The 23,553-nt window shown below is 38.6% G+C and overlaps 1 long non-coding RNA gene across 1 annotated transcript in view; it reads left to right on the top strand.

The window, feature by feature from the left end:
* LOC146889936 (uncharacterized) overlaps positions 1–23,553 on the top strand; it is a 61,419-nt gene that overhangs the window by 25,745 nt on the left and 12,121 nt on the right. The window contains exons 2-3 of the long non-coding RNA XR_014999464.2: positions 15,692–15,782; positions 19,831–19,908. This is a non-coding gene — a long non-coding RNA (uncharacterized LOC146889936). The remainder of the gene's footprint in view (positions 1–15,691; positions 15,783–19,830; positions 19,909–23,553) is intronic.

Genomic DNA, 23,553 nt, shown 5'->3' with positions numbered 1-23,553 from the left:
AGTACCCCACAACTGGCAACTCCCAAGGAAAATCACACACAGGACTCCATAAGATTATAAACTGATTGGCCCATTAGGTCAGGCTTCTTGTTAGTTCTTATAACTTATGTTACCCCATTATCCTTATCTACATTTGTCACATGGCTCCGTACCTTTCTCAGCTGGGCAAGCTACATGCTGCCTCTTCGGTGGTCTGCGCAGGAGTGTGGAGAGAGCTTCCTGCTTTCCAGAATTCTCCCAGTCTCTTTGCTCCACCCCTACTTCCTGTCTGGCTTTCCCGCCTATACTGCCTGCCTGGCCAATCAGCATTTTATTAAAATATGATTGACAGAATACAGACAGTTCTCCCACACCAGGACAGGCATAATATCTCTGTAAGTTTGGATTATAGGCAAGGATTTATAGCACTTTCTTAATTAGTAATTGATGGGGAGGGCCCAGCTCCTTGTGGGTGGACCAAGCCCTGAGCTAGGAGTCTCAGGTTCTATATGAAAGCAGGGTGAGCAAGCTATGAGGAGAAAAGCCAGTAAGCAATACCCCTCCAAGGCCACCACATTAGTTCCTACCTGCAGGTTCCTGTCCTGTTTCAGATGGATGACCTGACATCTTTAATAATGAGCAGTGATGTGGAAATATAAGCCAAATAAACACTTTCTTCCTCATATTGCTTTTGATCATGGTGTTTCATTGTGTCAATAGTCCCTCAAACTAAAACAAATACTGTGTCTCTTTATCAGCATATAGTAGTGAGTTCTGATAATGGTGCCATATATAGGGTTCATCTTGTGAAGGGGATCTTAAATTAGAAAGTGACTTGTTACTATCATAAATTCACCTTTATTCATCTTTCTCTGATTACATTGGATGTAGTTTCACAATGTGTTCTTAAAAAATATTTCCATATACATAAAATTTAAATATTTTTATCATTTCTTTGGTTACAGACATCTCTAGGGCAGTATATTTTAATTTATTTTACATTCTGGCTGCAATTTCTCCTCCAAGTCCCTCCCCTCTACCTTCCCTCTTCCCTCCACAATTCACTTCTCCTCTGTTTCTTTCAGAAAAGAGCAGGTGTCCCATGGATATCAACAAAACATGGCATATCAAATGCAGTAAGACTGTGGACATATGCTTGTACTAAAACTGGGCAAGACAATCCAATATGAGTAGTAGTGTTCCAAAAGACAGAAAAACAGTCAAAACTCCTGCTGTTAGGAGTCTCACAAGAAGACCAAGCTACACAATTGGCAGATATATGCACACAGCCTAGATCAGTTCCCTGGTTGTTGGCTCAGTCTCTGTGAGCCCCTATGAGCCTTTGTTGATCCTTTGGATTTTCTTGTGATGTCTCTGGCCCCACTGACCCCCAAAATCCTTTTTCCCCCTCTTCTGCAGGATTTCTTGAAGTTTAGCCTACTGTCTGGCTGTGGGATTGTACCTGTTTGCACCAATTGCTGGATAAATCCTCTCTGATGACTGTTGGGCTAGGCAACAATCTATGACTATCACAGAATACCATTGCACATTCTTACATTGACATCTTTTTATCTCCAGTCATGTTTGGTTATATCCTTGGTCTCTGTAACATATAGCATCTGGATCTTGGCCATCCAGGCAGTGTCAGGGGTTGGTTCAGTCTCGTGGCACGGGCGCAAAACTAGAGCAGTCATTGTTTGGCCACTTCCATAATCTCTGTGACACCCTTGTCCCAGTACATCCCATAGGCAGGAAAAACCATAGGTCAAAGATTATGTGACTGTAGTGCTGTCCTAATTATGGGCCCCTCATGTAAATTATGTTAGAATCTTTTATTTGAAATATTTTTCAGTATGTTTGATGGCCATTTTTATTCCATTTCTACTTATATGATACTAATTTTAAACACTCACTGTTTATAAACAAACATATACTTTAGGTATATAATTTTGAATTCTATAATTTAATTTTTAAAACCTTTGTAATTACAGAGTGTACTGGGTGGTCTTGTGTGTGAACTTGACACAAGCTAGAGTTGTCAGAGGAAGGAGTCTCAGTTGAAGAAAGAAATGCCTGGATGCAATCCAACTCTCAGGCATTTTCTCATTTAGCAATCAAAGGAAGGGATCCCAGTCCATAGTGGGTGTGCCATCCCTAGGCTGCTGGTCCTGGGTTCTATTAGCAGGTGAACTGAGTAGTAAGCAGCTCCACTCTGTCGCCTCTTCATTAGCTCCTGCCTCCAGGATCCCACCCTGTTTGCACTCCTGTCCTGACTTCCATCAGTGATGAACAACAATGCTGAAATGTAAGCCCTTTCCTTCCAACTTTGTTTTGGTTCATGGTGTTTTGTAACAGCGAGAGAAACTCTGACTAAGACACAGAGGCAATTTCTACACCACGTACACAAACATAAATGGTCATATGGTCTTTCCATAATGCACCAAGTAGCAATTAGTTTTAGTTTCTCAACTAAATGTGTGTTATTTTTGAAGTATTTCATGAAAAATTTAAGTTCTGGTAGATCAGAACATCAGAATATGTATAATATGCATTGTAGAAAGGTGGATCTTGGCATAGTGTCTTGACTCTGTTGAATAATACATAGTCTCAGAAGATACTACAAGTGCTTTATATCAACACTCCTTCCAAAGGCCTTCTCCTGAGAACATTCCAAGTTAGTAGCAATGACAGATAAATAGAGATCTCAGCAACCAGGTTGTTCATATGGGGAGAAAGTTTAAGTCTACCGAGTCAAAAAATTATTTATGTCAAGGACCAGGGTAGATATTTCAGTGAAAGTAAAATTATTAACCTGTAAGAAATTTGGTCAAGAAAATTTTCAGGGTGATCTGATATCACTTGAGAAATGGTGAAGGGTGAAAAAGTTAATCTGACATCTATTATAGGAGAGTTTTGCTAGACCAAGTTGCCAGGATCCTTACTAAATGTGTGATTTAGAAGAAAGCATATGGGGAGATGGGTGATATTGTACCTTTGTTAAAGTTCTTGCCTATTCTGCACAAAGATTTGAGTTTAATTCTTAGGACTGAATACACATAAATGGTGCACACTAGTGTCCACAGCATTCAGTAGATAGAAACAGAAGAAGAAGCTGCTCAAGGTCATCAACAGCATATTTCAGGCTAGTGTGAGATCATTTCAAAAGGAATTGCCTTGAGTCACAGAAGAGACTGTGGACTTTTAAACAATATTATTGGGTGGTTTTTTTTTTTGAAATCCTACAAAGATCACTTTTTGGTTTTTTTGCATTCTCTATGCAGTCTTGGCTCTCTTTGAATTTGCTCTGTGGACTGGGTTAGACTTGAACTCAGAGATCTGCTTACCTCTGCCTTGGATTAACGGTGTGTTGGCACCACAGCCCTGCTTAAGAGAACTTTTGAGGATGGATTAAATACATTTTACATTATGATATAGCTGTGAGAATACAAGAGCCAAGGAGTGGAACGTGGTAGTTTGAATGAGATGTCCCTATTAGTCTCAGGTATTCAGACACTTGACCACTAGTTGACAGCTGTTTGGGGAAGTCGAGGGGACGTGGTATTGCTGGAGAGAAACTATCACTGGAGATAGGCTCCGAGCTGTCTAAAAACTCATGGTATTTCAAGTTAGCTCTGTCTTCTTCCTGTTTTTAGTTTGAGGTGTAAGCTATTAGCAGCTGTTCGAGCCGTCTGCTACTTACTACCTCCTCTCTTCCACAGATGCTGTCTGAAACAAACAGAATGGTTTCTTCTATAAGTCACGTTGGTCAAGGTGTTTTTGCACAACAAGAATAATGCAATTAATAACAAAATGAAAGAGAGAGTTTAAGCGGAAGATAAAAGGAAATAGGAGAGGAGGGGAGAGAAGAGGAGAAGAGAAGAGAGGGTACATGATTGGTCTTGGGGAAATTCAGTTCTCTATTTTCTCTGTTTTCACATTATAGGTTCAGGTAGGTAGATCTGGAAGCAACCTATGAAAAATTTCACTAGTTCCCAAATTTAACGTTTTATAAAATATTTTCTTTCTACTGTCTCTATGCCTTACATTCAAGGAGCACAATGAACTTTTCTTTCATGATTTTGGGTGTATAAGCCTGCTGTTTTTAACAGTTAGATAGTCTCAACTTTGACTATTTTTTGCAGGTGAGGGGTAGGGTCTTTGTTGCCCTGACTGTTCTGGAACTTACTCTGGAGACTAGGCTGGACTTAAACTTGAGATTCACCTGTTTCTGCCTCCCCAGTGCTGGAATTCAAGACATGTGCTGCCACTGCCAAGCCTCTTCTGAGATTCTTCACCACAGACTATGTTAATAATTCAGAGTGAAAAGTCCATGAATGCATTCTATCACAAGACTTTCCTCCACAGATTTTGCTGTCAGTTACCCTAGGGTGACATGAATTTCTCCTGTGTGTAGAGAAACTTCACATATTTCTGCACTGTTGCAGGCTAATTTTATCTAAACTTGACACAGGTTAAATTCATCTGAGATGAAGAAATCTAAACCGGGAAAATTCCTTTTAAGATCTGACTGTAGGCAAGCCTGTAGAGCATTTTCTTAATTAGGGATTGATGGGCGAGGGTACAACCCATCTAGGGTGGTGCTTTCCCTGAAATGGTTACCCCAGCTTCTGTATGAAAGCAGGCTGAGAAAGCCAGGAGTAAACAGAGCTCTTCTTTGTTCTCTTTGCTCTCTGCATCAGCTCCTGCCTCCAGGTCCCTGCCTGACTTCAGTTCCTGCCTGGACTTCCTTTGCTGATGAACTGATATGGAAGTGTAAGCAAAGCAAACCCATTCTTCTCAGACTTGCCTGTAGTCATAATGTTTTTCGTAGCAATAGAAACCTTGACTAAAATGTGCCGTTTTCTTTACTTGCCTCTGATTATAGGACGATTGTTTCATTTATAACTTCTTCTACCTGTTTGGGAGCCTCATAAACTTTTTCTTCATCAGATATACTTTCATTGTTCAAGTCCTTTATTTATAACTGAATTCTGGGACTGGTGAGTCGGCTTAGCAGTTATCCTACTTGCTGGTAATTTTTAAAAACTGAATCCAATTGCCATAACCTACAAAGAGTTCCACAAGTTGTCCTCAGCCCCACACCTTTTGTCACAGGTCAGTGCACACACCCAAACAATCAATAAATGGAAACTTAGAATTATTATTACCACTTGCCTTCAAGGATTCCTAGGGAGAGAAAGCAGTGTGTCTGTTGTTCACTTTGTGGTGATCCTGCATAGTGAGGATAGCCAGCTAACAAAGAGGCCCAAGGCTTCCTTAGTCATCTGATTAATAGTAAATGCTTAGGAAGACCTAGGTATAGCTAAGTCAAAGGAAACCTCCCTTAACCTCCATCTCCAGTCCTATGCGTACCATCTGGATTTTTGAGACAAATTCTCTCACCGAACCCAACCCTTGCTGATTTGGCTAGCCTAGCCAGTGAGTTCCAAAATTTTGCTGTTTTTTCCTATCCTATTTCTGGAATTACAGGCACATGCTGTCTCCAACTGTTTCTCATGGTCCCTGAGGACTCAAACTCCAGTCTGCATACTCGTCAGGAAAGGAATTTATTGAATGAGCTATCTCCCCAGACCCTGTACTGTCAATATTAATGAAAAGAGTCATTTTCTTTAAACTGGCATAAAACAACCAAATTCAGAAAACCCAGTACTCATTCAGAGAACTCATCAATATTTATTCCTGTAGAAACCCTTTTGGATGTTTACCCTTGTTGTTACTGCTATTATTGTTTTACATATGTGTGTAGAGTTGTGTTTGAATAGATGTGGGTATGCTTCAGCAAACATAGAAAGGCCAGAGGTGCATTTGTGAAATTCATTCTTTTGTCCCCTTACGTGTGTGCGTTGGTGGTTAAATTCACTAGAAACACACTTGTTGAACTTTGCTGGTATTGTTAATATATGCGTTTTTGGAATTTACATGTGGTTGGATGTATCTGTGCACATGTGAAGGCCAGAGGGAAACTGTGAAATTGATTCTTCTCTTCTCTCCCGTGTCTTCAGGGAGGGAATGCAGGGTGCCAGGCCTGTACCACAGCTCTTCTTCCCTGCTGAGGCAGCTTGCTCACCTCACCCTTAGAAACTCTCATTTTACATCTTCTTTTTCTCTTTTCTTTTGAAGATTATAACATAATTACATCATTTCCTCCTTCACCTGTCTCCCTCCAACACCCCTCATATGCCTCTCCTTGCTTTCTATCTAATTCGTGACCTCTTTTTTTTTCTTGATGGTTGTTAAAATACTATGTGGTATCTTGTTCTACTTTTTCCAGAAAAACAGATCTGGCATATGCAAATGTGATCAGAGTCTTTTGTGGAGATCAGGGTTGTGCCTGTCTATAAGTTACTCCATACTACACAAAACCATGTCTTTTACACTGTCCCTTCCCCTTTAATGAGTACGTTTTTACAAAACTGTAGTATGTAAAGGCTGAGGCAATATGTGGCTACATCATGTTTTTACATGTAAACATTTACTCCCTGTGCATCCTTTCCCACAACGCACAGACTGATAAACCAATTATTCATCTAAACAACAATGACCAGTCAAAGACTTTAGGTAAATCAAGAGCATATCACATACATCTAAAATATCAGGACTGTGAGAAGCAGAATTCTCCACAGCCTCTGAAACTGTACCGGAAGGAATAACTCAAGACTGTGAAATGGCAAAAGCTTGATAATCACAACCCATCTACATGAAAACTACCACAACTAAAGAGCTGCATCTTGTATTAACTTGTTTTCTGTTGTCTTGATAACACACTAACAAAAACCAGCTTGAGAGGAAAGGTTTATTTGGTTTTTACTTTTTCATTATAGTTCATCTCTGAGGCAGGAACTTGGAAACAGGATTTAAGGCAGAGACCATGGAACTCTGCTTCCTTGCTTGTTCTACATGCCTTGTTCAGCTTGTACAGAACCCAGTAGGAGCTACCTAGAGGAGGCGCAATGCAGTGGCCCGAGTCCTTCCACATCAACCATCAATCAAGAAAAAACACCCACAGACTTGCCTACAGGTTCATCTGATGCAGTCATTTCCTCAAGTGAGGTTCCCTCTGCACAGATGACCCAATTTGTGTTAAATTGGGAAAAAAAATAATCTGCACACCACTGTTTCCTGGATTCCAGCCCTGACACTTACACTTTCTCCTCTCTGTAACATGAAGTCCACTTAAAACTGACTGACTGTTAGACAGAGCAAATTTTGTATTTGGTATCTTTGTAACTTGGAGCAGCTTTATGCCCACCTCGAAGTTTGTGAAACGTTTTATCTGGTCCCATTTAGGGCTTTTGATTTCACCTGTAACAGCTCCCTGCCTTCTTCTGAACCCTGCAGTCTCTTTAACCCTTTCTTCTTTTATCACACTGTCTTTCTTTTTTATTGTTTATGTTGAGCTATACATTTTTCTCCACTCCATTCCCTTCCTCTCCTCTCCCCTTCTGTACTCCCCCATGTTCCCAATTTACTCAGGAGAGCTTGTCTTTTTTCTCCTTTCTGTGTAGATCCATGTATTTCTCTCTTAGGATCTCTTTGTTGTCTAAGTTCTCTATAATTGTGTTTTGTATTTTTTTTGCTTTATTTCTAAAAGCCACTTATGAGTGAGTACATGTTATATTTGTCTTTCTCTGTCTTGGCTTCCTCACATGGTATTTTTTTTCTAGATCCATTCATTTGTCTGAAAATTCAAGATGTCATTTTTTTTTACCATTGAGTAATACTCCGTTGTATATTTATACCACATTTTCTTTATCCATTGTTTGGTTGAGGGGCATCAAGGCGGTTTCCAGGTCGTTAACCCTTTCTTATCCAGTTCACAGTACCTCTCTCTCTTTCTCTCTTTCTTTCTCTCTCTCTTTCTGTCTCTTTCTCTCTTTGTGTGTGTATCTATCTCACATACACACACATGCATAATACTGTGTTCAGTTTAGTATGCAATACAAAAGTTAATATTCATAATCATGATCAGAACAAAATACAGAATAAATTTGCCTGCTGTTGATAATAGCCATTATTTTATGAAATTCAGATTACTCGTATAAATATGTCCCTCTATATCCCTGATGTAGAGTATTTATCTCCTATGCAAATCTCAGTCTATCTTGTTTTTATAAACTGATTCTAAAATAAAGACATTTAAGATAGAAGTAATAACAACATTGGGTGCATTATTAAAGCAACAGAAATCTGACTTTTTTTTTAGTTTTTTCAAGACAGGGTTTCTCTGTGTAACAGCCCTAGCTGTTCTGGAACTTGCTCTTGGAGACCAGGCTGGCCTCAAACTCACAGAGATCCACCTGCCTCTTAAGTACTGGGATTAAAGGCATGTGCCACCACTACCCTCAAGGCAACAGAAACCTAATAGAAGATACAGTTCTTTAGTTATTACAGATTTCATGGAGTTGGTTTGGAAGGGCTTATCCATCTTCTTGGTTTCTCAGAGAACCAACTCCCTGTTTCACTGATTCTTTGTATTGTTCTCTTTGTTTCCATCTTGTTCATTTCAGTCCTCAGTTTGATTATTTCTCTACTACTCTTGAGTTCTCTAGCTTCTTTTTGGTTTAGAGCTTCCAGGTATGCTTTTAAGCTGCTAATATGAGATTTCTCCAGGTTCTTTATGGAGGCACTTAATACTACAAATGTATCTCATAATTTGGGTATATTGTGCATTCATTTTCATTCACATTTCTCTGGGGGAACGTAACTATTTGTGTGAATGAATGGCCTCAAACTCATGTGCATGGGTCAGCATTAACTAGACATAAGGAGTTGATGAAAGAGGCGATAATGACATTCATGGTGTTGGATAGGATAACAGAGTGAGATTGTTTGGAGGGTCTTGTATGTGTTGGGGAGTTAATAAGGAATGATATGATAAAAATATATTGTGTGTATACAGAAAGCATTAAAAACATTAACAAAAACATTTTAAGCATACAATATTTTAAGTTTATAGTTTATAAGATTTCATCATATAGGATATTGCTAAGTCAAGTTCTATTTTCTTCTCTTTTAGTATTGCTTGAAAATGTCCATTTTTCTCAATCCAGTGATCATGGATCGCAATTTCCCTTCCCATATAATCCTCAATCTCCAGATATGGATATTGTTAGGCCAATAATATCTTTATATTTATTGGGAAGATGCAATGTATACAATCTTAACAGATAGAAAATTGTCTTGTTTTTGTTTGTTTGATGTTTACATATTTTGGTATGGATCCAATTTGCCAAGACTTTAAAGTGAATCAGAGAGATCAAAAGATTGTTCAGCTGTTAAGAGCAACTACTGTTCTGCCAGAGCACAAGAGTTTGGTTCCAGGCACCACATCAGGCATCGCACAACTGCTGTAACTCCAGCTTTTGGGGTTATCCAATGCTTCTGGGCTCCACTGACACTTCTGCGCAAACATACAGAGAAAGAGAGAGAAATACACACATATGCATAATTAAAAATAATAAATCTAGCCAATTGTAGTGATACATGCATTTAATCCCAGCACTCAGTGAGTAAAAGATGGTAGATCACTGTCCATTAAAAAAAAAAGCCTGGTCTACAATGTGAATTCCCAGGCCAGCCAGGGCTTCGCTGAAAGACCTTGTCTCAATTTTGTCAGGTGATCTTGTCTATTTCCAATTTCCAGGTGGAGCTATATGTGTTTTGCTTTGGGTTTACCTTATTACATAACTTTTCTGGGATCATGAACTATAGGCTCTATGTCCTTTGTTTATAGATAGTATCCACTTATAAATGAGTACATACCATATTCGTCTCGAGGACAGGAGAAGAAGGGAAGGTAGAAGGGGAAGAGGAAGAGAGAAGAAGGGGAGGGATGAGGAGAACTTGAGGGAATAGGATAGTCGAGATGGAGGAAAGACAGAGATGAGAGTAAGGAAAGAGATATCTTGATTAAGGGAGCCATTATAGGGTTAGTAGAAACCTGGCTCTAAAGAAATTCCTAGGAATCCACAAGGATGACCCTAGCTAAGACACTAAGCAATAGAAGAGAGGGGGCCCAATCTTGATTTGCCATGTAGTCAGACTGATGAATATCTTAAATATCACCATAGAACCTTCATCCAGCAACTTATGGTAACAGAGGCAGAGACCCACAGTGGAGTACTGGACTGAGCTCCCAAAGTTCAGTTGAAGAGTGGGAGGAGTGAGAAGATGATCAAAGAGATCAAGACCATGATGGGTACACGCACTGAAACAGTTCACCTGAGCTAATAGGAACTCACCAACACCAGCTGGACTGGGAAGGAACCAGAATGGGACCACTGAATGTGGATGACATTTGTATGGCTGGAGCAGACTGCAGGGCCACTGGCAGTGGCACTGGAATCTATCCCTACTGCTTGTACTGGCTTTTTGGGAACCATTAATTTTTGATGGTTTTTTTTTTTTGTATTTGTTCAGTCTAAATACAGTAGAGAGAGCCTTGGACCTTCCCCAAAGCAATGTGCCTCACCCTCTCTGAGGAGTGGATGGAGGTGGGGTGGGGGTGGAAGTGGAGGGAATGGGAGGAGGGAAGGAGTGGGAACTGGGATTGGTAGGCAAAATTAAATAAGATAGTGTTTTCTTTCTTTTTAAAAAAAATAAAATAAATTATATTAAAAATGTTAGTGTGTGTATGCTTGTGTGTTATGTGTGTGCTTGTGTGTATTCGTTACAAACCAGACTCCGGTTGTCAGTCTTGGTAACAAGTGAATTTATCTATACTAAACCTTCTCACTGGTGTTCTTTTTAATACAAAAATACAGTTGAACCTTGGGGGCTCAGTCCAGTGCTCCAATGTGGGTCTCTGTCTCAATCTCCATCCATCGTCGGATGAAGGTTCCCTCTGATCCTGACTTCCTTGCTCATGTTCTCCCTCCTTCTTCTTCTCATTTGGACCTAGGGAGTTAAGTCCAGTGCTCCAATGTGGGTCTCTGTCTCTATCTCCATCCATCTCCAGATGAAGGTTCTATGGTGATATGCAAAATATTCATCAGTATGGTTATGGGCCAAGGCCAGTTCAAGCCATTGATAATGGCACTGGGACTTGTTTCCTCTGCATGCACTGGCTTTTTGGGATCCTAGTCTTTTTGGATGCTCACCTTCCTAGACCTGGAGGGAGAGGGGAGGAACTTGAACTTCCCACAGGGCAGGAAACCCTGACTGCTCTTAGAACTGGAGAGGGAGGAGGAGAGGGATTAGGGGGAATGGGAGGGTATTGGGAGGAGGGGCGGAAGTGGAAAATTTTATAAATTAATAAAAATAAATAAATAAAATGAACAGATTACTTTGATTCCAAGAAAAAAATACAGTTGAATTGCTGGGGCAGACTGAGGGGCTACTGGCAGTGGCACCAGGGTTTATTCCTACTGCATATATTAGCTTTTGGGGTTCCTATGCTCTTTGAATGTAACCCTGCTTAGCCTAGACATAGTAGGGAGAGCCTTGGATCTTCCAAAAAGCAATGTGCCTTACCCTCTCTGAGGATGGGAAGGGGGTGGGGTGAGGGGGTGTGTGGAGGGAATGGGAACTTGAATTGGTATTTTTAAAAAATCTAATAAATTAAAATAAATAAAAAAGACCCTGTCTCAATAGTAAGTAAAGAAAGAAGGAAAGAAAAAATGTATATCCAAGCAAGTATTTTTAAATACATTAGTGTCTTATTTTGGGTTACCATTGCTATGATGAAGCGTGATAAGCAAAGTAACTTGGAGAAAAAAGGGTTTATTTGGCTTACACTTTCATATCGCTCTTCATTATTGAAGGAAGTCAGGATGAGAACTGAAACAGGGCAGGAACCTGGAGACAGAAGCTAATACAGAGGTCAATGAGGGGTGCCACTTACTGACTTGCCTCTCATAGAACTCAGGACAACCAGTCTTAGGAATGGCACCACCTGCAACAGACTGGGTCCATCAATCGCTAATTTTGAAAAATGTGCTATAGGCTTGCCTATAGCAGGTTCTTATAGAGGCATTTTCTCAAATGAGATTACCTCCTCTCGGATGACTGTAGCTTCTCTCAAGTTGCCATAAAACTACCCAGCACAACGAGTAAGGAATTTTTCTATTTGAATTTTAATTAAAACTGCAATTATTATTTTCATAGTAACATTTTCAATTTTCTGAACATATTGAAAGGCATATATCAAGGAAAACCTGATGACTTCAGAATGTTTTTAATGCAGCATCTTTTAATCATCAAAATATCCTCTTCCGCCAGGTTTCAAGTGTCTAGTGTTTTTGTACCTCCTCTAGTTTGGGTGACATATTAATAAGCACCCTTTCTCTACTGTATGTAGAGAGATAACAGTGAATATTATTAAGATTATGTAGTCCATATTACCCCCAATACCACCTTGAATTTGTTTCTGGGCAATTTATACAGGGGGTTATAAATGCACTCCATTACAACACTAGCAATAAGAAATCTTAAAGCTCATGGTTGCCTATATTATGTCATTAGGTTCAGAAAAGATTCTTGAGCCCCTGCAGTCTGGCAAACGTGCGCGCATGCGTGATTGCAGCATTGTGCTAGCTCACTAGCACAGGGTGGGGGTTGGGAGTGTGATGATTCAAGTCAGTGCAGCAGCAGGTCCTGTGCAGAGGAGAGGCAGCCAAGATGCCTGTCGCATCCACCTGAGGAATGGTCCACAAGACAATGCAGCAACCAAGGTCAGCTCCCTCTGGGCCCTGTTGTATCTACCATAGGTGGACAGTAATTTTGCACATTAATTATTGTGAGTCTGTATGGATTAGAACATCGTTGTATAGATCTAAATTCTTTGAAGAATCAGATCAGAAAGCTATCAGAACAGGACCTGGGTTTTTTTGTCCTTCCCTTTCTTGCATTGGTTGTGCGGTACCCTTCCCCTTGCTACCTCAATCTGCCCTGTCCAGTTAGCTCAAGTCTCTTTTTGAGTGCATATTTGTATTTAAAATCTGAGGCAGTTATGGTGGATTATCAGTGTGGGGGGGGAAGGGCGGCAATGACGGATCAAAAATGAACAATTGTGGTAATATGGGGATGCTACACAAATGTAGCAGTCTGGGAAAGATAAATTCAGTGTGTGCCTGATGCTAAAGGATGTGAGAGGATGAAAGCAGGTGAAAGGTAGCATACAAATAAACACACAGGGGTGGGGCAGGGGTGTCTAATAGACCATAGTGGGGTTTGGACCTGCCAGTTTGTGATGGTTAGAGAAGAAGGCAAGAATAAGTTCTGATGCTATGATAGTTAAAATAAAGGAAGGGAGTTTCCAAAGTGGCTGTAAGAAAGAATTGTGATCAGAATGCAAGAGAGAGAGAGAGAGAGAGAGAGAGAGAGAGAGAGAGAGAGAACACATGTGTGTTTATGTTCCACTGGGCTATGAGACGTGAGTGGATGCACCTGCAGCAGTCCACTGTGTGGAAATGAGGCGTATCTGTCATATATGGGCAAGCTGTCTACACAGTGGTATGGAGTAACAAACATTTTTCCTCTGAACTTGTAAGGCAGTCTAGTTTGAGCGTTGCAAACAAGCTTCCTTGTCTTCATTTCTTTTATTTTTGTGAAGCTGTCTGGACACAACAAGCATTGTATCATTGATTGTTCGAGAAATATTTTGTTTGGATGTGTCATCTGCATTACTCGCTCTGATCCCCTCCCTGGGTTGGAGTTGATAAGATGTGCGAATGGATGCAGCATTTTCTTTCAGGCATCCTCTGACAGATAAGTCCATGGGGGCCACGTCTCCTTTCTTTATGCCATTGTGTTCTGCTCTTCATTTCAACGTTGTATTTAGATTTAGGACTTTAAAATAATATGTTGCAAATGCAAGGGAGTGGTGACCCATTCCAGTAACACTGTTTGCAGACGCTGTCATTTCTCCAGAGAGGTTACCAACCTGGATGCAGCACAGTAGTGGTGATAGTCTGCTCACCGCAGCGAAGTTTGAGATGACAGATTGTCATGCCCCGTACCGCTCTACCCCACGTATTGCAATAAAGCACAGAACAGGGCACAATCGGCACCAAGAAATGTGCTACCACGGCCAGGGAATGGTGACTACAGTGAATTTACTCTGGCTACAGCAGCTACTCCTTGTGACTGCTCCCTTGCCGGGTCTCAAGGGAAACCGAGTGGGTTTGCACAAGTCGAAACAGTGTGGTTAGCAGCAGACTCATTACCCTGGATGACATTGAAAGAGTGGAGCTGAACATCAGGGATTTATGTAGCCTCTGTTTGCATGGCATGGCAGACACTCCATGTTTCCGCTTTTCTGTATTCTAGAAAACTAGAGTAGTAGATGACTATAGTTTCTTTGAGAAATGGGTGCTGTACACTTCCTCTGGCCGCCACAGAAGCTACTCCCTGTGTCTAAAGAAGCGAGGACATCCATGGCCTGCTGTGCTGCGTTAGGCAATCTTCACAGCTAGTAGAGATTTTGATCTTCTTTTTCAAATGTACCCATGTGGTTTTTATAGATTCCCCCCTTTTATTTTCTTGGGCATGTTGTGTCTCAATGGTCAATGAGCATTAAGTAAATGTTACTAAAATTACCCTTACATTTATGGACTTATTTCTATAGACACAATGCTAGTAAGATTTAAAAAATATGTGTTTGGTCATAATTTGAGCATCTGTATTTATACAAATATGAAGATACCACTAACTTCATGGATGACTTTAATCCAGGCCCCTGGGAAGCTGAAGCAGGATGATCAAGACTTTGAAGCCTCCCCAGGCTACACAGTAGTTACACTCCAACACAGCTGCCTATTAAGACTTTACTTCAAATAAATATATAAATATTGTAAATGGAACTGAGCCAATTCCCAGTATATATGAGATAGATGATCTCCAAAAAACAATAGGCACCTTACTGAGGAGCTACTGTCAAAACACCTAGAATAGAAAGAACCATTGTTTTTCTCAGTTTCCCAAGGGTCAGTGGATGTGACAGAACCCATACACATATGTGCAGTGGTCATCATACTTAATGGCTTATCAAAATAAAAATGACATGATGATGGATGGACATTATGGTATGTTGGAGGGGATACATGGGAATCCTGGGGAATGTGATGTTACCTGTGAACATATTTCCCTGCATGCTTATATAATAGCCTTTTAAATATTGTTAATATTGTGATATTAATAGTGATAACATTGTTTTATTGTGGTTAAAACCGCTCTAAAAATTATAGCGTTGTACAGCAAACAAATTCAGATTTGGATATAAACTGCATTACAGGCCACAGTGCTGGGTACAAGTGAAGAAAGGAATTCAGTGTGAAACCAGAAACTAATGAATTTATTTCTTATCTTTGAATATTTCTTAGAGTTTTAAATATGATCTTACAAGAATGATCCTGTTAAGTTGAATTATATTTTAAAGGAAATGCAGCAAAGTCATGGCTTTAAAGAAGCACTTTGATCAAAAAATGTAACTGGGAAATTATGGTTATGCTGTTGGTGAAAATCTGTGAGAAACATTGAAAGGTTTCATTTTGCTCTAATCAGCATGTTCAGTGCAATTGACCACCATTGGTTGGAATATGAGAAGCCTCTGACAATTCGATGGAAAACAAAATGCTATCAAAGTCTTTCATTATATATCTTACATATTTATGGGTGTAATCCAATTATCAATTCTGGTAATGATTATATAGCTGTAATAAGTAATAATTATAATTTGTTTTGGTTTTTCAAGACAGGGTTTCTCTGTAGTTTTGGAGCCTGTCCTGGAACTAGATCTTTCAGCTTCTCTAGAAGAATGATGAACAAATTCAGATCATTTTAAGGTGAGATAACATCTACATTTTCCAGAATTTTAAAATTATCTCTCACCTATGCATCCATTTTTTCATCAATGTTGCTAGCTAGCTATACATCTACTATCTCTGATTTTAAGTTTTCCTATTTCAGACTTATTCTATTTATAGCTTAAGGTAGATATTCCAATTTTGTCATTTTTATAAGGATCGTTATTTTACCCAACTTTATGGTATTTTATTGCTTTTTATTTTTGAGAATTTTATCTATACCATCTCCATTATTCTGTCTCTCTCTTCCATTCATCCAATGATTCCCACTCCCTCTCAGATCATCTCTTCTGTTACTTTTGTCACAAAATACATGTTTACTGGTGTAGGAGGTCCTTCTGTTTATGTGTTGGTTTCATTGGTTAATCAATAAAGAAACTGCTTGGCCTGATAGGGTAGAACTTAGGTAGGCAGAGAAGACAAAACTAAATTCTGGGAGGAAGAACGCAGAGTCAAGAGAGCCGCCATGGAGACACCAGGTCAGACATGCTAAATCTCTCCCGATAAGCCACGACCTTGTGGTGAACACAAATTAATAGAAATGGGTTAAATCAAGATGTGAGAGTTAGCCAATAGGAGGCTAGAGCTAATGGGCAAACAGTGTTTTAATTAATACAGTTTCTGTGTGATTATTTTGGGTGACTGAGAGGACAAGCAGCCCACTCCTCCTGTTACAGAGTGGCACCCAACGTGGTCAACTAACTCCATGTAAAACACACACACATAAATATAACTTTCTGAGTCCACTCAATTGTTCTTATATGTCTGATATTTCAAGACTAACCCCTTGATCTTAAATAAGCAACTAGGTGTTCATCACCAAGAAAACTGGTTCTCCCCCTTTCAGAAGTCAACGATTGCTTGTATATGTTCACCTAGGGATCGGGCCCTGTGAGATTTGTCCCATACATGTTAATATATAAATTGGTGTTGTCAATGTTCTGGTATTTATAAGTGATCACACTGTTGAAATTTCGTGGTTGAATCTTTCTTGTCATAGAGTTCACAGTCTTACAGCAGATGCTATGGATTTGTGACTCAAATTTAAAACACAGTATAAATAGGAGCTGAATAGTTGCTTCAGTTGCTAAAATGTTAGCCATGCAAACATGAAGCCCTCGGTTCAATCTCCAAAAATAATACAAAACACCAAGGTAAGATAGGTTGAACCTGTAATCCAGTAGGGCACATTGAGACAGCCAGATCTCTGGAGCTAATTTCCAAGCCAGCCTACCCTATTAGGTGAAGTCTAGGCTATCACATGACCCTAACACAAAAATAAGACCAATATTACCTGGGAAATGATACCTAATATTGTTTTTAAATCTTTAAAGCCACATATAGATGGGTGCCCAGGCAGATAATAAATATACATTCTTACATATGTACATACATACACACATAAATGGTAGATTTTGTTATTAAAGAACACATACCTAGAAAGATTATAGTAGAATGTTGGTATTAGCAACTGGTAGTAAGCAAGAAAATGAAATGAAGTCTATGCACCATAATTTTTCCTTGGTAACTGGCAAGTTACTTCATTAGTGAAATGTGTGTTGAAGACATATATTCATTTCTTTCTTTAAAATTGTCAATATAATTTATTTGGGCTTTAATTCTTCTTAATTTATTGATAAAATACATGCTAATTTATTCCCGCCTTACAAATTGACCCTCCTAGTTCACGCCCAATCATCCTGTCTTTACTTTGTTAAATCGTGTTTCTCTTTCGGTTATGGGTTTTATAACTGCATTGATTAGGGGTGTTCACATGTACCTTAATTTTCTACCATAATAATGTTAGCCTCATAAACAAATTTAATAGTGTTCATCCTCCTCATGTTTTTGAGGATTTTGAATATTGCTTAGGTGAATGCCATTACATTGGGTAGAAGCGCCTATGAGAGTAGGAAATCAAACCTACACACAGTTCTGTGTGTGTAATAAGAGAGTTCACATAGAGCACTAACTGGGAAAACTCACTCATACTAGTCTCATCAAGCTCTTCACGTACCATTATTCTCCTTTAATCATTTATAGCACTGTGATCTATCATTCCTCTCTTGAAATGCATTGCCACTTACTAATTTCCATACCTTTGATTTTTTTCAAAATGGAAAATACATTGCAGAAAATCCAAAAACTGTACCCACAAATAAGAGAAAACATATCAAATTTTATCTTTTGGGGTTATTGTTACCTTTTTCAGAATAATTGTTTTCAGTTCCATTCATTGACCTGTGAGTTTCATATTTTTAATTTATTATGAGTTGATAAACACTATATTATATAAATATACCAAATGTTTAATATTCATTACGTAAACAATGGATATGTAAACAGTTTTCATATCCCAGCTATTGTGAATATAAAACCAAGAACATGGATAGCAGGTATCTCAATAGTATGATATAGGTTCTTTTGGTCACATGGTCAAGAATGTTATAACTGGATCATATGACAAACCTACTTTTAACTTATTTTATAACTTCCACATTAATTTCCATAGTGAATGCATCAGTTTGCATTCCTACCAGGGTCCCTCTTTCCCTGTGCCTGTGCACAGGAAAAAAGTTTAGTTTTAACTTGTACCCCTGAGAGCTAGAAATATTGAATTTTAAAATATTTCTCAGTCATTTGTATTTTATCTTTTGAGAATTTAGTTTACTGGCCTACCTTTTTAAATTCTATAGTTTTTAAGAATGATTTAATTATATTTCTCCATTCTTTTTCCTTCTCCCAAACCCTTATATATGCTAACCCTTCTGATCACTTTTACCACCAACAACTGTTAGAAGTGCATGTGTGTGTGTGCGTGCGCATGTGTGGATATGTAATTATGCATTCATAGTCCACTTTTTAATTGTATTCTGTTGCTGTTGATGATGTTTTTGTTTAAGAGGTTTTGTTTATTTTTTGCTTGTGTTGTTTTGTTTCGTTTTGTTTTGTTTTCAAGACAGGATTACTCTGTGTAGCCCTAGCTGTCCTGGAACTCAGTCTGTAGACAATACTGGTCTTGAACTCAGAGATGGACCTGCCTCTGCCCATCCCCAAGTGCTGAGATTAAAGACATGTACTACCACCAACTGGGTGGTTTGTTTTCCTTAATATTTAGTTTTAGAACTGCTTTCTCTATTTTAAAACCTATCAGATGTATACCTCATAAATATTATTTTTTTTCCAACCCAAAGGCTGTCTTTTCAATTGAATGATAGTGTCCTTTGCTGTACAGAAACTTTTTGAGTTTTATTTATTAATGCCTGTAATATCACTGTTCTGTTCAGAAAGTCATTTCCTGTGTCAGTGAGTTTAAGTATATCCCCTGCTTTCTCCTCTATTATATTCAAGGCATTAGGTATTAAATTTCAGTCCTCAATCCATATGTAGTTGAATTTGTGAAAGATGAGAGATAAAAATTTAACATTACCCTTATAAATGTAGTTGTGCATTTAATCAGCGGCATTTATTTAAAACCTTTTTAAGATTTGTGGGCAATAAGATTATTATGTTTGTATGGGCTTATATGTGAGTTCTCAATTCTATTCCGTTGATCTGTGTGTTTGGGTTTTTTATGAATTAATTAATTTTCTCCAGCCTGACTACAGTTTCCCCTTTCTACCTTCTCTGCTCCCATTTCCTAGTCCCAACCTCTCCTACCCACCGATCCAGTACTCCTCCTTCCTCTTCAGAAAAGTCATCTGCCATGCATATCAGTCAGTCATGGCATATTAAATTGCTGTAAGACTAGGGACATCCACTCATATTAAGCCTGGACCAGGCAACCCAGTAAGAGGAAAGGGTTCCAAAAGCAGGCAACAGAGTCAGAACTTGCTCCCTCTGCCAGGAGTTCCAAACAAAGACTAAAGTACACAACATAGGTTCAGGTCAGTCCCATGCAGGCACCCTAATTTTCAACTAAGTCTCCCTGAGTTCCGATGATCCCAGGTTATTGGATTCTATGGGTTTTTGTGTGATGTCCTTGACTGTTCTACCTTGTATAATCCTTTCTCACCCTCTTCCACAGGATTCTCCAAGGTCTGCCTAATGTTTGGATCTGGGTCTCTGCATCTGTATCTATTAGCTGCTGAGTGAAGCTTTTCTGGTAATGATTGGTCTGGGCAACAATCTATGAGTATAAGAGAATATCATTAGGAATTTTTTAATATAATTTTTTTAACCAGTCATGTTGGTTCAATTCTAGGTCTCTTGGTTTTTATGCCAATACCATATTGTTTTTATTACTTTAGCTCTATGGTATAACTTGAAATATAGGACAGTAGATATTTCTTGCTACAGCAAGTCTTTTGTATTTCCACACAAATTTACAATTTCTGTTTTTCAAATTATGTGATGGTTTTTGCTGGGATTTTGATGGACATTACATTAACACAAATCAGTTAGTTGCTTTTGGTAGGATGGTCATTTTTATAAATAATAACCCAGGTAATCAATAACCATGGATTGGGCTCTGGTTTCTTAAATTTACTTTTTCAGTTTATTTAATTTTAACTGTGGCCTTTAAATATGTAAGTGTGAATACATATTTATGAGTTCTTTCTCAGCATGTTTACTGTGTAAAAAACTACTTATTTTTGTTTATTAATTTTTGATCCTGCCCCTTTTCTGAATGTACTTGTCAGCAGTAATAGGTATTTGGTGGTATATTTATAAATTTTTGTTTATAATTAATTATATCATATTCAAATAATGATACTTTGAGTTTACCCTTCTCTATTTCTATTGCCTTTATCTCCTTCACTTCTCTTATTGCACTAGTTAAGACTCGTATGTAGAGAGACGTTTCTGTCCTGCCTGTTTCTGGCAGTCATTCCATCTGAACAAAATACACAGAGGTTTATATTAATTGTAAATTGGTTGGCCTATTATCTCAACCCCATTATTAACTAGCACTTACAAGTTAAATTAACCTATAACTCTTGTCTAAGTTAGTTACAAGGCTTTTACTTTTTATCAGTGAGGCATTCTCATCTTGCTTCCTCTGCATCTGAATGGCGACTGTAGACTGAACCTTTCGTCTTCCCAGAGTTCTCCTAGTGTGGTTGCTTTGCCTATACTTTCTGCCTGACTACTGATCAATCAATATTTTATTAAACCAATACAAGTGGCAAATTTTTACAGTGTACAAAAGCATTATCTCACAGTACTTCTCTTTTTTTTTCTCTTCAAAATAAGAACTCTGAATCTAATCTCCTTTGTTTAGTTTCCTCCATTATCCAGAACAACTTGAAATCAGCACTCTAAACAAAGACCAACATCCATAATCCATTTTGGGGGAATGTTGGTGTAGTTTTTTAGACTACTTCCTGCTAATTAGGGGTAATGATGATCTTATGGGTACCTAAAGGAAATTTAGAATTATGGTCAAGTTCTGACTGGTGTATTCTGTGAGGATACAATATTTACTGGGATAGGGGCATTGGAATTAGAATAATAAGTAGACAGAACAAAGACGTGAGGGAAGATAATAAAACAAAAACATAGGATAGTATCAGGAGGGAGTTCCAGTTAATACTGAAAATCACCCATGTTTAATTTCCATTTGCTTAAATACCTCAACCCCAAAAGGTAGGAATAAGATTTTAGAAAAAAAACTGCATTAACATGATACAAAGAAATGAAAAGACCATTTGAAAGATTACAGGCTACAGTCTTAGTTAAATATTCTGTTACAAAAACAAGACAAGTAAGGCTCATACCCTAGAACAAAGCATTCTGTCGGCAAACCACTCCCTGGGTTGAATCCATAGTTATCTCCCTAAGGGAGTGGAACCTAGTTGAATTCTTTGACTTTTTTTGATGTCAAAACAGACCTATTTCTCAATACCCGAAATACCAGGTCTGGACATTAGCCACACCTGTTGACAACAGTCTTGAGAGAACAAAACCCTCTGATCTAAATCAGGGTGGAATGGAACCTTGATCTTTGTTTGACGTAGAAGCAGGCGTACTTCTTAATACCTCAAATACCTGGTCTGTTCTTTGAACTGTTGACAATAACAAGTAAGTTCCAACTCTCTGACCTTTAGTCAAGGTAGAATGAACCCAAACCTATGGGCCCTGTTGCTAGCTTCTGTCCCTAAGTACTGGGATTAAAGACCTATACCACCATGTCTGAACATAACCTCTTAATTCATGTTTACTCATTGGACACTTAGCTGGGAAGGGTCCTATCCTGAGGTCATCATTCCCTTTATTCTATTTAGCATCAAGATTTTCTTTGAATGATCTCCTGGTGCTTCTTTTCTCCTCAAACTGTACATTTTGTATTGTTTTCTTACTCAGTTTTCTTCTTTTCATTATTTATCTACATAATACTGGCTAATCATAACCAAGTAACACAATACATGAACATATAAAATTGTAGCATATAACGTCCAGTCATAGGTAAGAAAATCCAGTCTCCCCAATCTCCATTCCTGTATAAACCTCACTTATTATACTTTGAACTCAATTGGAAGTTTATAGGTTCTAAAGTAGCTTCTTCATGAGCATTTAATTGGTAACCCTTCCCCTGGTACCTTATTTCTCTATCCCCATCACTCAGCTACTTGTTTGAGGATTCCCCTCTCTACATTCATTTCACAAACATAATACTATCACTTCTCTCTGAATGTATCCATGTCTGCCAGTGAGTAATTTCTAGTTTCCTATTTTTCTCATAGACCTCATAGTAAGCACAATAAACATAATGTTCATATATATTATTCATAAACATAATACTTCTAGAATTGTCATGCAAGAGAAAACATGCAGTGTATGCTTTTGGGGAGGGAGTGGGTGACCTCACATAGTATCTTGCTCCATTTCCGTGCATTGTCCTGTAAATTTCATGATTTTCTTTTCTTTGTAGCTGATATATTCTGTTGTGCAAGTATACCTGTCTTAGTTAGGGTTTCTACTGCTATAAAGAGACACAATGACCACAGCTACTCACATAACGAAAAGCATTTAATTCAGACTGGCTTACAGTTCAGAGTTTTAGTCCATTATCCTCATGGTGGGAAGCATGGATGCACATGTACTGATAGGTGCTGGCGAGGTGGCTGAGAGTTCTACAGACAGATTAGCAGGCAGAAAGAAGTAAAAGTGACACTGGGCCTGACTTGAGCATCTGAAACCTCAAAACCCACCCCAGGGACACCTTTCTTCCAATAAGCAACAAGGCTGCAACTACTGCAAAGCCACACCGTCCAATGGTGCCCCTCCCTATGATCCTATGGGGGCCATTTTCTTTCAGATCATCACATTACACTCCCTGGTGCCCTCAGGATTATAAATCTACCATAATTAAAAACTGCATTTAGTCCAAATTTACAAGTCTCCATCGTCATCCAGGCAGTGGTAGTGCACACATGGGAGGCAGAGGGAGAAGGAGCTCCAAAATTGAAGCCAATCAGGATTACAGAAAGAGTTTCAGAACAGCCAGAACTACACAGAAAAATACTATCTCAAGAAGCAAGAAAACAAACAAAATAGTCCCCCATAGTCTTTGTTTTAAAATGCTGTTTCTTTTGAGACTGGTGGCAATCTCTAAATTGTAAGTCCCTATAAAATCAAAATTTTAAAAAAAAAGCAGATGACTTACTTCCCACATCTAATGCCACAGGATATTAATTACTGTTCTAAAAGAGAAGAAAGGGGAAATTGTGAGGAATTACTGGACCAAAACAAGACTGAAAACCAGCAGTTAGGAAAACTCCAAACTCTACATCTCTGTGTCTGATGT

The sequence above is a fragment of the Myodes glareolus genome, chromosome 24 (assembly GCF_982192425.1).
Source record: "Myodes glareolus chromosome 24, mMyoGla1.1, whole genome shotgun sequence".
Lineage (NCBI taxonomy): Eukaryota > Metazoa > Chordata > Mammalia > Rodentia > Cricetidae > Myodes > Myodes glareolus.
Note: the sequence above shows the minus strand (reverse complement) of the source record. Positions and strands in the feature narration are given on the sequence as shown.